Raw genomic sequence first — 13,877 nt, 5'->3', positions numbered from 1 at the left:
AAAGTTAATCTTTGGTAGCACTTCTTTAGCTACAAAAAGCATGTCTACAAATTTTGCAATTGGAGATGGAGCACATTTTCCCATTAGGGAAAATCCCATTAGGGTTTACTTATATACCCAAAGCAGCTTCAGAGGTTTTTAGAGAACTTTACTTATAAGGTAGAATTCACAACTTGGCAGGACATATATCTCAAGAAAGTGTTTAAAGGGAGATTATAGTGTTGCTGTAGATTTGTTGTTGGTGGCTGGAGAATAAAGAAAAGTTTCAGTCATAAATAACTTCCAGGCTTCATGTTCTACCAGAAATATTGCCACTTTTTCAAGTAAAACCAGATACAACATAAAAAATCGTATCTTATCACTATTCAGACTGTTTTACAGGGACTTGCTTGGTGCTAGTCATTCTGATTGCATCCTTGTACTTTTTCATATGTTGCTAACACTATCCCACTTTGTAGCAGTAAAATCTTGGGGCGCAACACTTTCATTAGGCTTTCGCTCATTTATGGGGTAAAAGCTGATTATAGCTAGTCACTCAAAGTCACATTCTCTATCATGGAGGGTACTTAATAGAAATGTGTTTAAATAAATTGGCTATTAACTTTGACAGTAAAGCACATTACTTTTCCTTTCTATGTATCCACATTTTAGTTAGATGAGAAATACACAAAATAGAAGCGGAATAATACGACTTTGTCATCATGCTTTTTTCCTTGGGTAAAAACTTCCAGAGATAATACAGTGTCTTGGAAGAACTAAGTGGGTTGATCCTGCCTCAATAGATTTTATGTACAGTACTGGTTGCCAGACAGTATAGATTGCCAGACAGTAATCGATTTATGGAAATCTTATTTTTTCCCACCTCTTCTTCCAAGAAGGTGGAGTACCCCTCTGTACACAAGGAGAATTTCAACCCAGCTGTATTCCCAGTAGTCTGGGCCTCATTCTTGTCATGTGCTGCCGAAGAAGAAATGATCTTGTATTTAGTTTGTCTGGGAAGGCAGAGACTATTAAGCACAGGGCCTGGAAGGGATGGAATGTTTTGGAATTTCTAGAAAAGGATGGTGGTTTGATTTGCATAGTTTTGCTGCTGACTGGTGGCATGAAATTTGGACAGCATCTGTTTTATTGCATCACCATTACTGGACATCACGTGATATGATAAGACTGACCCACCCTGGAATGACTAATCCAGTGGGATGCTTGAAAAGGTTTTTTTCTTTTTTACAACCCTCAATTACAGAAACCACATTTTCCAGGGAAAAAACAGTAACTTTTAAGCATGTGTGAATGTGTATGTGTGTTGTGCTTTTTGTTTTTAGGTTTTTTTTGTTTTTAACAAAGAAAGCTCTCCTGCCCACTAAAGAATTTGGTCAGAGAGGCTTTTTGTTTTTAAACCTGTAGTGAATCAACATGAATCATCTAATTTTAACCAACATCTTTATAGTTTGAAGCAAAAAGTAAGACTTACTCCCTAGGCGATGCAAAAATGGATTTCCTGGCTCACGCGGCTTGTCGCTCCATTTGTTGTGAGATATACAACCGCGTTACTTTCCCTGCTTCCAGCTATGCCTGTTGGAACTGCAGCTACACCATCTCCCAAGAATATGCTTGGTGCGTCAGCTAACCTTTAAATATTAAAAATGGAGAGTGGCTTTGCAAACTTATGCCAAAATGGAAAGGTGTAAGAAAACCGCAGTCTGGAACACAAGAACTTGACGTTCCTCATGCTGAGGCCCCTCTGCATCTTTCAGCACTGAGGCCATGGGTGGTTTCTAGAAATAATATTGTGTTTGCAGCTGTGCACTGCTAGAAAATGGTTTTCAGACCTACCTGTTTGTGATAAAGCCCCAAGCAATAAGCAACTGTCTTTTTCTCTTCCCCTGCTAAAATTGGCATGCTTAATCCCTCAGTAAGGGCTTAATCCCTCAGTAAGGACTATCTCAGCTTTTGCCCCTACGTCCCCTTGTCTCTCATGTATGTTCTACTGACCTTGGTAGAGCTTGACTAAACCATTCAGCAGATTGAGTGTGGACACCCACCATTCATTTGAGATGTTCAGCTGTGTTTAGATCTCTTCAGTAGTTTTGTAAGAGTTTTAGAGTAAAAGGCACCATGCACCACAGTTGAGGTGGGTGTTATCCGTGCTCTGTTCAAATTTATCATGGAGTAGATTGAAAAGACATTCTACTAGCCACCACAGTGCAATAATAACTATCCTTCCAGACTAGTTGTGTAGGTTAAGTAGAGCCTTTGGCAGAGCAGGCAAACAGTTGGTGACCCAGGTCTTGAACTGCTGAGTTTAGGGGAGATCACTGGCTACCAGGCAGCCTGCAGAAAACTCCCAATCTTCTACGGAGATTGAGAGGTCACACATCAGATGTGGCAGGATCCATGGTGTCTGGATGTCATAAATAAGTGTTGGGCTTTACAAACCACCTTTATATATAGTGTGAAAGGTTGGGGCTGGGTGGGTGGGTGGTTATTATTATTTCTGTGTGCTTCAAGAAGGTTTGTATCTACCCAAAAGTGGATGGTGAGGGAGACAGAGTCCTTCATTTACAGCATCTATCCACTATCACTGCAAGAACATATCTCCATAATAGTTATCTGCCTTTATAGGAGCTTTAAGACTTTTCTTGCACGCTTTGGAAAAAGAAGGAGCTTTTAAAAGTAGCGTGGCAATGGGCTCTGTGCTAGCACATTGCTCTGCCTTGCTCTGCTTGAACCTACTGGGATGACAGAACAGGCCATTGGAATCCAGTATTTTTCACTGAACAAAGTGAAGAAATGGTCTTCTTCCAGCTCAAATTTAACTAAAATTCCTTCTAGCCATGCTTTTTAGGAAGTGTTCTCAGATGTGAAAACAGCAATCTCACAAACAGCTTCAGGGATGAAACATCCTGTCTATAATCTCCTAACCTGGTTCACACACTCTTTCTTGACACTTGTAGGATGGGACAACATCCTTTCTGCAGGCCTCTTATGGTACCCAAGTTACTTTAAAGACCTCCCACCCCTCTGAAAACCTCTCCCTCTAGGTACCCCAGTAGGGGAAGGCTGCAGCTGGAGCTGCTGTCATCACCTCTAGGGACACCAAAATACAAACAAGCTTCTTTGGGAAAATCCTGGCTAAAAAATCCCCCGTGAAATACAAGAGAACAGTTGGGAAAGCACAGCTAGGTCCTCCAGGCTTTCATTCCCATCAGGTACATGCTCTAAAACAGTGAAGAGGGGGTTGTGGTTTGTAGCTGGTAGTCAACTGGTGGATTTGAGCTGCCTTCAGGGCCCCCACAGACTGACAAAAGAAAACAAAAGAAAACAAATTGTTGCTGCTGCGGCTGCAGCCCAGGGAATCCCTTGGGCTGCTGGTCAGAGTCTTCACGCCCCAAACTTCAAACTCCCAGTAACAAAACAAAACACTGCAAGGAGCTTCATGAAGCATCAGCTTCCAGCCCAGAGACTTGAAGAGAAACAGGTCCTATAAAAGCATCCTAATACGTTATGGGAAGGATCCCAGACTGCTGTAAAGGTAACAGTCTGTCCACAAACACCACTAGCATTTTAGGGAGTTTTCCTGCTCGCTACAACAGCTCCTTTTGGATCCACACAGCTAGGGCTGACAGGGAGCAGAGCAAGTGCTGGCCACTCTTCACCACCTCCCACTACAGCTGCACCTTCTTCCCAAGGTGCACTTTCTGAAACACCAGGGCTCACATCAAGTCAGGGATTTTAAGAAAACCATCATAAATATGTCCAAAGCCTTTGCTGATTTATTAAAAAGGACTGATCTCTAGGCAAATGGCCAAAGACCACCCCCAAAACAATCTGCAGACAAAGCCTGCATAAAATACATTATTTAGCAAAATTTTTACCCTCCCCTCTTCCCTTTCTTCTCTAGAAACCATGACATAGCTGAGAGTATAGCTGGAAGGTTATAAAGAATTCAAGGAGTGCTATGTAACCACACTTCTTTCTGCCTAAACCTGCAAAATGGTCTGACCTCACAAACTTTGGAGGATGAGTCAAGGTTTTAGGACAACTCAAAGACCATGCCATGCCTTAGCACTCTGCCTTGATGAGCTGAGCGGGTGAACTCCTGCTTCTAGGGCTACCTGCAGGACATGTGGCTGCTGCCCTCTCCCTCTGCTCCTTCTGACACTGATGCTCTTCAGGTCTCTCAGAGAGAGTCCCCTAGGCTGCACCTTCAGGGACTATTTGGTCCCTATTGGCAGCTCAGACAGCAGTCCCTCATCTCCTCCTGGGGCAGAGCAATATGCATTGCATCTTAGGGGCTGCTCACAAACTTAGCAGATACAGCTTTTGGCCTTCCTACTTTAGGACACCAAAGTAGACTTTAAAAAAGGTTTGAAAAATGTCTGCTTTATGTTCTTGTCAAAATCTGACACCCGTTTGGAGATACTGATAGTGTTTTTGTGCTGGCTTTTCAGTTTGTGCTTTACCACAAATTTCCTATGGCTGTAAAGGCAAATACAACCATGTAATTATCATGGTTTTCATCGTTCAATGGCATTAACTGACTGGTTACGGTGGCTTTTATACCCTGGTTCCTAGCCACATTCTAACATTCACTCATAAATTTGGTCCCTGAGTCAGATCCACAGTTCATGTCTTATCATGGTAGATTAATGTTTCCTCTAGCTGTTCTGTACCTTGCCAACTCTGTGTCTCCTCACAGTTACTGTATACATACCCAAAAAAAAACCTAAAACAAAACTTAGCACAGAGAAAACTCAGCATGGATACTGGTGAATGACTGATTTAAAAGAAATACATGCTTTGACTAAGAATGTTATTAGATCAGCTTTTAAGATGTTGGATAGAGTACAATAAAAAAAAAAAAGATTTTTGCAGGGAAATCATAGGAGGCCAGTGGGACAGTTTGTTAAATACCCACACATGTATTTCTTAGCAGAATCCAGGACAGGTGGTCTGGCCATGGAGTGGTAGTGGAGCTCCACAGCTGTGCCTGCCTAGTGGGGACAGATGATGGTGATGGACAAAGAGGAAGGCAAAACTTCCCTTGCGCTCTTGAGCATCCACACATAAACCTGTGCTTTACTACATTCTGAGGAGGAGATTGGATTACTTTCTCTGTCACTCATTGGATATAATTGCCATTTTCATTTAAGGAACAATAAATTGAGACTTTTTATGAGGACACTTAAGTTTTGATCAATGATCAGTCCCATGGTAAAGAAAATTTTAAAATCATTCACCAACTCATACACAAATTAAATGCACATAGCAAGTAAAATCAGTGGAACATGATTTAAAATGCCCCTTGAAAAGACATAGATAGAGCTCTTTCAGTTGTAAGTCAGAAACATGAAAGAAGTTTGATACCAGGGCAAGCAAACTTCACATGGTTGCACTGGCAATAATAAAAGTCTTGCCATCCATTCATTTGGAGCATGATAGAAGCCCACAAGCAGCTTGACACAAAACTTGAATTACATCAGGCAGAGGTTCTTTTAAGAGTCTCAGACACTAGAAGATCCTTTTCTGCAATGGGAGTTTTACTGTGAGCTGGAGGGGGAAGAAAAGAGAAGGATACATTCTCACCTTCATAAACAGTCCCTGCTCAGAAACTGTGTAGATTCAAATTGTCCGTTAATATCTACAGACAATACAGTTGAAGGGGGATTTTTTGCAATAAATCATTAGCTGTGCTTTTCTTGGAAGAGATACTTTCCTACAGTGCCCTGATACTAGAGACTGTCACACTACTGAGTTGAGTAACACAACTGGCTCTGCCACACTGCCCGGTTTCCTTCCTGAACCAAAATCTGTTCCTTGAACGAGGCTGGCAGCCAGAATTTTACAGACTAGAACATGAAAGCACTGTCTGGCTTGATAAAGAGAAACACGAACAAATGGCATAGCATAAGGCTCTTCTTATATTCTGGGATAAGACACATTCTGCCTCATCCTCCAAACTCTGACATAGTGCTGCAGGATGATTCATACTAACTAGAATAAAAATGCCAACAATATATGACTACCAGGTGAGTGATCTTTCCTCTTTCCTCCCCGTTCCTGCCTTTCTTCCCTCACAGGTCCAAGAAGTTAGCTGATTAGAGACCTGTAGCATCAAGTGTATCATTTCAGCTGCTACTACAAGAAGTTAAAAGATTTACAGATGGCAGTGTAAGCCAGCAACTCTTGTTCAAGTTCTCAGGCTCATTATTTACAATGAACAATAGCTCAGCACCAGGGTCACACAACTCCTTTTTTCCATAAATCTGCTTAAACTCAGACATTGAAAGCTTTGTCCTCCACCTGAATGTCTTTTAATTTTTTATTTTTTAATAAGTGAAGGTGGTACCTTTGAGGTCCAGTGTGAGGAGTATTGCAATATTAATGAAAACCAGAATCACAAAAGGGTACTGCAATTACCAAAGGCACCTGTGAATAACCCCTGTTGCTTTTAAACTCTACTTTCTGCCAAAGCATTATACAACACTAGAAAGCTGTAGAGACTAACTTTGACTTGGGTCTGGCAGGTGGAAAAGTTATTAAAAGAAAGGCTGCAGTGCCTGGAGGTTTCGTTTTCTTGTACAAACACAAGGGTACATTGGAGCATGTGGTGTTGATGATACTGTGGGGACAAAGCACAAACTACTTGAGCCATTAAAAACCCACATCCCAGACTATGCCACATGGCAGCACAGAAGAAAAACCAAGCACTTCTTGCTAACACAAACCAATTAAATTATTTTTAGCTTCTACAAAAACAAAAAACACAGAAAAAAAAAAAAAAGCAGCCACACAGGTCACTAAGACAATAAGCATTTCTAAGATTAGTCTTGAAATTTTCTAAATACATGCACCCCCCTCCCCTACCTGCCAAAAGGAAAATCATACTAACCATTAGGGTGTCTGTGTTTATGACTAAAGCCCATAAAACAAAGATTTAGATTAAAGGATGAAGTTTTTACTTTACATTCTGCTTTTTTGATCTTCCTTACTCCCAATAAAATTATCTATATGGCCATTTTCTATGACTGTATATTTAGCACAGTGAGCTAATAGATCCTCTGATTTCCCTGTCCACGTGGTTTTTTTCACCAAACATAGTAAATTGGGATATTAAGTCTTCTACAGTCTTTGCACCTTGTCATTGTCTTCATGAGAGCAATTCCTGTAGCTCAGACAGTTACCCAAGGTGTGCATTGCTCTCCACTTTCCTCTGCCTTTACTGTGAAGTGATTCTGCCTTCAGACTTTTATTGAAAAATATTATTGTTCTGGTTTTGTTTGGGGGGGGGGGGTGGTGCTAAGGTGGTAGCTTCTGTAGGAAACTGCTAGAAGTTGCTCCCCTTTGTTCAGTGAACTCAGCCAGGCCTAGGGCGGACCTGCTGCTGGCCAAGGACGAGCCAATTGGCAGCAGAATGTTCCATGATAACGCCTCTGCGATAATGTATTTAAGAAGGGGAAAACAGGAAAAAAAAAGAAGAGAAGATGTAAAGCAGCTGAGCGGGGGCAGAGAGGGGGAGGCGCGAGCCTTGTGGGCCTTGCAGGCCTCACCCTCTGGCCTCCCACGAGGCGGCCGACTGGGCCCAGCTTGGCCTGGCCCAGCTGCAAGAAGTGGAGAGGAGATGAGATGTGAATGAGATGTAAAAAGATTCTGAGAGGCGTCTGCCAGACTGTTGTGAAGAATTTTTCTTGTGTGACCACGGTGGAGCAGGTTGTCCCCCTGCAGCCCATGGAGATCCACAGAGGGGCAGAGATTCACCTGCAGCCCGTGGAGGACCCCATGCCAGAGCAGGTGGATGCCTGAAGAAGGCTGTGGCCCGTGGAGGGCCCACTGGGACAGCTGTTCTGGAGGGACTGCACCCCGTGGAGGGCCCACTGGGACAGCTGTTCTGGAGGGACTGCACCCCGTGGAAGAGATGACCCATGCCGGAGCAGTTTCACTGTGGCATATGGGTGGGACCCCACACTGGAGCAGGGGAGGAATGCGAGGAGTTCTTCCCCCGACAACGAAGTAGCCATGTAAAACAATGCGTGATGAACTGACCATGACCCCCATTCCCTCTCCCGCCCTGTGCCGCTCAGGGGGGGAAGGTAGTAGAGATAATGTTAAGCTTGGGAGGAGGGAGGGGTGGAGGGAGGTTATCTTGTTCCCTGTCTCGTTCTCCTGCTAGTTTTAGTAATAAATTAATAGTTTTCCCCAAGCCAAGTCTGTTTTGCCCATGACGGTAACTTTAAGGATTTCTCCCCGTCCTTATCTTAAACCTCGAGCCGTTTTTCTTATATCATCTCCCCCTGTTCTCTCGGAGGGTGGGGGGAGTGAGAGAGAGACTGCGTAGTCTGGTCCCGATCAGGGCTGAACTACAACAATTATGTAAGAAAAAAAGCAGAGAATAATAAAACCAAGCATATCCTGCATATGTTTTATTTTCTTGGGAAACAAGTTGATGTGTATGTCTTTGTGTGTCTGCATATAGATGTGCATACATATATATATGTGTGTGTGTGTTTATATATGTGTGTGTTTGCATATGCGTATCTAAGGGTCCCGTATATGGACAGCAGGGCCAAAATCTAAGAAAAAGAGACTAGAAAAACATTCTTTCATAACCTGTGAGTACGCTTAAAAGTAGCCCTGATGTTTTGGGGGGAACTGCAAAGCACTGTGAGGCTCATACAGTGAAAATACCCACTGAAGGTGCTATGCTAATACTTGTTAAAGACACATAACTTGTGGAAGACTTTATGGTTGGTTATCATATGAATCCCAGAAATAAGAGAAGAAAAAATAGTGGGACTTCAGATAACATGTCGGAAATTTCCCCTAATACAGCAAAAAGTGAAACTGCTATTCCTCTTAATTAACATGCAGTGACACAAGCTGTTACTTTTATTACCTGAAATTTAGCTTGGCAATGGTTGTTGCAAAAATAAGCATATAGCTATATATTTTTAAACTCTTTGCATCTAGCACCAGCATGTAACTTTCAGAACTGCTGTCTCAAGCCGTCACCCTTTGCCTTGCAGAGGTCTGGCTGATGGTCTAGGGCAAGAGCAGCTCCCCTCTGAGGGCCCAGGATGGCTGGTGGCTGCCTCTATCTGAGCCCTGGCTGGCTCACAGAGGAGCCTTCAGAGAGCTGATGCAAACGTAACAGTGGGTGTCCCTCCATAGATCTAATTCATGTCCCTTGTTATCATATTTTGGGATATTTCAGTTAAAAAACGTTTACTTCCTAAACATGGGAAAACTCAGACATTTACTACCCTGTGGGGAAAACCATAGGCAACTCCATTGTGCATGACAAGCCTGGAGTGAACGGCCACCCTAACTAGAGGCTGAAGCCGTAGACTAGAAAAATGTTAGGCAAAGAGGGGTTTTTAAGAAAGGAAAAGACTCCTTTTTGGAAGCCTTCATTTTTTATATGGCAAGGACTCTGTGTGGATCCTGCATGCCACTGCACCCTCTTTAAAGAAGTCAGTTACTGAAATAGGCTGCTACAAGGTCACCCCACCCAGCAGGGCTAGAGGAAATGACTAGAGGAGGGCAGAGCGAGCGAGCAAGCCAGCCAGCTGCCAAGGTACTCAACAAGCAAAATGGGCATTCATGGTGAAAAGCAGTAGCCGGTGGGGAACCTTGCCATAGAAAAGCTTAGTAGCAGCAGGTCTCAATGGCCTGTGGCCACCTTCTTGCCCCACCACAGTATCCCAGAGTTAAAAAAAAAAAGAATATTTTACAGCCATATGTCCTCTACAGCCAATCTTGATCGGGCAGGATGACAGATAGGTCAGTCGTCACCAAGAGCTTTACTGCGGGGACACTCATGCAGCCAGGCATTACTCTTGGGGCAACCATTGGTGCTGCTCTGGTGGCTTCAGAAAGGCTTGTGTTTTGCTTCTCATGCTCCTTTCTATGTTTCTGTGTTGCTTGCCATCAACACAGCCCTGCATCATCGTGGCGGGGCTTGGCTCAGCAGCCTCTGCTCCTCTGGCTCTATCTTGGCACTGAGGAAAAGAACGCACTGCTCTCCCTGGTGCCAGTCCCTCCAATTTCACACTGCTAGCACAGTAGCACTGCCTGACACAGTCCATCACCTTCAGCAATCTCCCTCCGTGTAGGCTGGATAAAGCTTACGTAGCCTTGCAGGCTCAGCTGGTGCATATCAGCGAGGCGAGAGGAATATATTTTCTTTCAATTTTCTACACTGAGAATTTGGTATGGGTTGTTCCTGTGATCATCAGAAAGAAACCCAAGTTTAAATCCATCTCCATCCATACATTGTGCTGTTTGGTCTTTTAACTTCTGATGGTTACAGTCTATGAATCCTCCTAATTTTTCTCTTCTTTTTCCTTCTTGGTTGTCAGTTCCTTTCCTTAGCAGTGGTCGTATGCTTCAAACCTGAATCTCATACTTGGCATCCCTGATGCTTTGCAGTCGCAGCACTTATTTTTTCAAATTATATTGTTGTAGTTGTGAGAATATTGAATAAAGGAAGTGCCTTCTAGCAGCAACATGGCAAATTCATTGCGTGACATAAACACTGTATATCATGCCACTGATTACAAGAATACCTAAGCAAGTTCTTGAACATCCTTTTAAAATTCTTTGTTAGCAAAGCCGTTTTGTCAGACCATTGGCTTTGAAGTCTAATTTCATGGAATCTGAGCAATCATTTCCTTAGTGAAGGATGGTCAAAGATGGCAAAGCCCAATAGCTAGTTCACTGAACATACCTCGTGAAGACACATAATATAGATTTTTTTAAAGTTAATAATAATTAATCAGTTACATTAATGTTTTTCTTTTTTTTCAGTATTTTCATTTTAGCTCTGTTTGTCTATAGAATTTTAATTCAGTGAGTTTCAAGTCTCTCTTCTGTTTATGCCAAAATTCGGTCTAAAATCCTGGCCTGACAATTCATGTTGCTGACTCCAGGGAAAATGGAGCTGCCTACTTTAATTAAAACAAATTATTCTATGGTCTAGGTTAACAATTATTTCTGAAGACCAGCAATTTCACAGATTTTATCTGCCTTTTTCCTTAAAATTTAATGATGACTCTGCTGTCTGTCTTTCCACCTCATCCTTGAACACCCTGCTCTCCCAGTGAGTCATTTCAGAAAATTCCCCTGCAAATGTCTGGTGTACTGATTAGTGTCTAAGGGAGCAGCTGCCTGGGCTACTGCTGTCTATCAAGCAAACAGAGTATATATTTTAATGGGTCAGTTGAACAGATATAATCTATAAATCTGTTAAAGACCTTTGTTATTTCTGCATTTCATTATACAAAAATTTCTGTTGTACAAGGTTTAACATAGTATCAGAATGATTCGTATTGGTTTTGTAATGTTAAACAACCATTTTATACTCATTCTATAATACTGTATTTCATTGCTGACATACATTTTTTGTAGAAAAAATGTACTAAAAAATTCATTATATGCCATTTAACAAGAAAATGGCTACGTAATCCTTAGTTGCATTTAATTCTTAAAATTTTATTAAACTGAAAAATATTAATGCATTTTATGCATGAGAATTTTTAATAAGCTAAGGAAAGCTTATGTTGCATACCCCATTGTATATACAGGCCATACCAACCATGTGAGTACATAGTCTCCCCTTGTGACCAAAAGTCCCCTCAGAAATATTTTTGGCCACAAGTAATATAAAGTTTCAAACCCCATTTTGACCACTGGAAAACAAATACATTTATTTTATGCCTAATCACTGTAACAAGACCCTATATCCGCACCGTGACATTTTGTTCTGGTTTCCTCCATGGCAAATGATGGGATGAAGGACAGTTAAATTAGAAAGGGTTAAAGCTTACAAGTGGCTGGTTAATTAGACTTTATGGAAGTTATAAGCATATAGTCCAGATACATAACCCCCAAACCCCTATTTAAAAACCTGAAGGAAAAAAACCCTCTTGCTCTCACTGCAACATTTCCCATGTTTATTATTCCTGACTGTAATCACATGTTTACATAAATTTGTGCATTACATTCTCCTGAATGAAAGGATTTGAGGTTCTTTAGTATATGTCTTTAAAAAGACAAAAAAAAAATAGATTTACATTTAAAACATTTTCATATATAAAATTGATTAAATCTTTTTCAGCAGGACAAATTTTAAAAGAATACTAACAAGCTTCAGGTGTGACAGTAGCCCTTACTCTATGGGTTTCTAGAGCAAAAGGAAAACTCAGTTTCCTTGCCCAGACCACAAAGATGTAAGACATGGAAGACAGCAGACAAATTGTGGAGGCAGTGGACAACTTCAGCACCCATAGGCTGGAAGAGCATAGAAAGCTAGATCTGGAGAACCATCTTAAAAGCTTCATCAGTGAAATGCTTGGGCAGGATTTAGAGACAAGAGTGAAACTCCACATCAGAATTCATATCTTGTATATCTGAGTCCTGCCAACATTTATCTAGGCATGTAAAGCACAGAAGACCCTGAAAAAAAATGATATGATTTGATGAACTTCTGTTGAATGGATGGGTGCCAGGAGAACATCCTAAAGACAACTATGCTGTCAAAATATTGACAAATCTGAACCGAGATATTTCTAAAGGCTAGTCAGAAGTGGCTGCTAGAAATAAGTAATGCAGATTCTTCACCCCCAGAAATTTAACAAGAAGACTTGGAAGGATTGAAGTCCTCAGTATTTATCACCAATGGGCACTCTATCTAGTTGATTATGTTAGGAACAAACGTTCTCGAATTGGACCGGTAGGGGCAAAATAAACTCACCGAGCCTGAAACTGGTCATGGGCTTGCTCCGTTCAGTTGGTGGTCCTGTGAAATCCATAATGCAACTTATAACAGTCAAGGACAACTGATGCTACAGACCTCGGCTGTCAAAATATAGATGCTAATGTTCTCAGTCTCCTTTTAGGCTCCTAATCTGAAACCTTGCTCTGCCCTCTAATCCTGCCCATAACAAAAGGCTCATGGGTCAAGATAAGGACAGGGAGAGATCACCAGTTATCGTCACGGGCAAAACAGACTCAACTCAGGGAAATTAATTTATTACCAATCAAATCAGAGTAGAAAAAGGAGAAATAAAAACTAAATCTTAGAACACCTTCCCCCCACCCCTTTCTTCTTCCCTGGCTTAACTTTATTCCCAATTTTCTCTGCCTCATCCCCCAAAGGGCACAGGGGAATAGGGAATGGGGGATTGCAGTTAGTCCATCACACGTTGTCTCTCCTGCTCCTTCCTCCTCAGAAGGAGGACTCCTTACACTCTTCCCCTGCTCCAAAGTGGGGTCCCTCCCATGGGACACAGTCCACCACAAACTTCTCCAACGTGAGTCCTTCCCATGGACTGCAGATTTTCACAAACTGCTCCAGTGTGGGTCGCCCATGGGGTCACAAGTCCTGCCAGCAAACCTGCTCCTGCGGGTTCCTCTCTCCGTGGGTCCACAGGTCCTGCCAGGAGCCTGCTCCAGCACAGGTTCCCACAGGGACATAGCTTCCTTCAGGCATTCACCTGAAGGTCCTCCACGGGCTGCAGGTGGATCTCTGCTCCTCCATGGGCCTCCATGGGCTGCAGGTGGACAGCCGGCCTCACCATGGCCTGCACCATGGGTTGCAGGGGAATCTAGCACCTGGAGCACCTCCACTGTCTCCTTCACTGACCTTGGTGTTTCCAGAGTTGAAGCGAATACAATATAATTTCCATCTGGAGTACAATACATCATCAAAGCTTTGCAAGTGAGAAATAGCAAATAATCTGATAGGTGTCATTCCAGTAAATGTTATCCTTCAGCACAAATGAACATCATTTTTTTTTTCACGCACTTAAATGGGTCTCTGTAATAGTATTGGTGCTTAAAGAACCATTGAAATTCCTGTTGATAAATAAGGGTAATCA

The sequence above is a fragment of the Chlamydotis macqueenii genome, chromosome 2, assembly GCF_036417535.1.
Source record: "Chlamydotis macqueenii isolate bChlMac1 chromosome 2, bChlMac1.mat, whole genome shotgun sequence".
Taxonomy (NCBI): domain Eukaryota; kingdom Metazoa; phylum Chordata; class Aves; order Otidiformes; family Otididae; genus Chlamydotis; species Chlamydotis macqueenii.
This window is presented reverse-complemented; position numbering follows the sequence as displayed.